General features: G+C 43.3%; 1 non-coding gene across 1 annotated transcript; it reads left to right on the top strand.

The window, feature by feature from the left end:
* The first annotated feature begins 1,587 nt into the window (after positions 1–1,587).
* Positions 1,588–1,694, top strand: LOC129681153 (U6 spliceosomal RNA). The gene has a single exon (XR_008720802.1). It is a non-coding gene; the product is annotated as a U6 spliceosomal RNA (small nuclear RNA).
* The last annotated feature ends 1,058 nt before the right edge of the window (positions 1,695–2,752 follow it).

The following is a 2,752-nucleotide window of genomic DNA, read 5'->3' as shown; positions in this document are numbered from 1 at the left end:
CTGAAAAACAGGGAAACGGAGCGGAAGATTGAAGAGAAAGATGTGAAAGAAGCATCTCTTGCAGATTTGACGCATTCCACACCGGAGTCTTCTGGGTGTGATTTTGACGTATATTAGAGCTGAAAAAATCAAGTGACTGTTTGCTGACCTGTGGTATTTGGATAGTTTGGGTGAATGTTGGGTCAAATTCCTGTTTGAGAGCCTAAAGAGAAAGTAACACTGGCACCCGGGGACATCAACATGCCAGACCAGGGGTGAAGTTAGTCTTTAGTTCTTTAAGAAGAAAATGATTAGCGTCCTGTCATATAAGACAGAGTCTGGGGGAAAGCTGTGTCAGTTCAAAGTAAGCTCCTGCTTTTAAAAGAGACCTCATTAGAATGAGGAGCTCACAGACGCTCACAATTTTTTAAGGAGATAAAATTAAGACGAACACCAGCAGAGTATTCTGGGTAAAGTCACTCACTACTAATGTTTTTTGCAGACTCCTTCTTTCTTGGCTTCACTTCCTTTGGTTTCAGTTAGAAACAGGGAGCTTGAGTAATTTGGCATTAAAAATTTTAAATGCAAAAAAAAAAAAAAAAAAAAAAGGGGGGTAAATCAGTGAGTGGTTTTCAAATAATCCCAAGCAGTGGCCTGGAGGAATCGAAGAAGACATTTAGAAAATTCTCTGAAAGCCTGGTATTTGTAGACCATGGAATCGGTGAGAATGCAGCTAAACCAATTCCTACTGCTTACGGTAGAGAGGGATCTACACACCAAGCCACTAGTTTGCATTATTGTGAGGCCGCTGGCTGTGGGTGAGGTCATTTTTAACTGTATATTGAAATATAAGAGCACAAAGCAGTTTTTATGTTGTCCCACTCTCTGTCTTTACATATTTTCTAACAGTAAGAAGACTGACTTTTGATATGTTTTGAAACTTCACACTCAGGTTAAGTTTCTCTGCTTCTTTCTTCATCACTGTTCTCACTGAGTTGCTCAACATCTGGATGCCATCTTTCCATGGAGCAGGTTTGTGGGAGGATTTGTACAGCAGGCTGATTGCGTCTAAGCATAAAAGGCCTCATGGTCTAAAGGGGCTATCCTGATAAGGATGGCGATTCCTGCACAGAGAACCACCACTTAACCTCAGAAATTGGTGCTCCGGGGTCTAACTTACACACACTTGAAAAAGGTGATTTCACTCTTCTCTGCAACTGATTTTCCCCTTCCACTAGTTGTGTGTGTGCACATACGTGTTCTCATATGTGCGTGTGAGTGTGTGCATGTACATGGCAGCTATGTGCCTGTAGAAGCCAGAGAACAGCCTCAAAGTATCACCTTCAAGAGCACTGTCTGCGTCGTTGACAGTCTGTCCTTGGCTGAGTGGCCGGCAAACCTAAGATCCTCCTGGCCACCTCCCCAGCACCAACATTATGAACATTTGCCACCACATCTAATGCTTTTTGGTAAGTTCTGAGTGTCAGAATCAAGTTCTTACACTTGTAAGACAAATCTTTACTGATCTCCGAAGGCCCTAAAAAGGTTTGATGGTTTAAGGAAGACAGAGACTAATTTGGAAGTAGCTTATTTAAAAAGAAAACAAAAGTACTCGCTTCGGTAGCACATACACTAAAATTGGAAGGATACAGAGAAGATTAACATGGCCCCTGTGCAAGGATGACCCGCAAATTCGTGAAGCGTTCCATATTTTTCTTGTACAACCACTCTGGAAATCAATCTAGCGCTTTCTCAGGCAACTAGGAATAGCGCTTCCTCAAGATCCAGCCATACCACTCCTAGGCATATATCCAAAAGGGGCTCAATTACACAATGAGGACATTTGCTCAACCATGTGTGTAGCAGCTTTATTTGTAATAGCCAGAAGCTGGAAACAGCCCAGATGCCCCTCAACTGAAGAATGGATGCAGAGATTGTGGTACATCTACACAATGGAGTATTACTCTGCAATGAAATATAAGGAAATCATGAAATTTGCAGGTAAATGGTGGGACCTGGAAAGGATCATCCTGAGTGAGCTGTCCCAGAAGGAGAGACACACACAGTATATACTCACTCATATAGACATATAATATAGGATAAACCTACTAAAATCTGTACATCTAAAGAAACTATCAAGAGAGAGGACCCTGACTAAAACACTCAATTCCCATCCCGAAAGGCAAAGAGAATGAACATCAGAAGAAGAAAACAGGAAACAAGTTAGGAACCTGCCACAGAGGGCCTCTGAAAGGTTCTGCCCTGTAGACTATCAAAGCAGATGCTGAGACTTATGGCCAACTGTTGGGCAATGTGCATGGAATCTTATGTAAGAAGTGGGAAATAGTAAGATCTGGAAAGGGCAGGAACCCCACAAAGAGAGCAACAGAACCAGAACATTTGAACACAGGGGTCTTCCCAGAGACTCATACTCCAACCAAGTACCAGGCATGGAGATAACTCCTGCACAGATGTAGCCCATGGCAGTTTAGTGTCCAAGTGGGTTACATAGTAATGGGAAGAGGGACTGCCTCTGACATGATCTGATTGGCCTGCTGGTTGATCACCTCCCCCTGAGTGGGGAGCAGCCTTACTAGGCCACAGAAGATGACAATGCAGCCACTCCTGATGTGATCTGATAGACTAAGATTAGAAGGAAGGAGAGGAGAACCTCCCCTACCAGTGGACTTGGGGAGGGACATGCGTGAAGAAAGGGGAGGGAGGGGGGAAGGGCTTTTGGGGGGATACAAAGTGAATAAAGTGTAATTAATAA

The sequence above is a fragment of the Psammomys obesus genome, unplaced genomic scaffold (genome assembly GCF_907164565.1).
Source record: "Psammomys obesus unplaced genomic scaffold, mPsaObe1.curated_primary_1811, whole genome shotgun sequence".
Lineage (NCBI taxonomy): Eukaryota > Metazoa > Chordata > Mammalia > Rodentia > Muridae > Psammomys > Psammomys obesus.
This window is presented reverse-complemented; position numbering and strand designations above follow the sequence as displayed.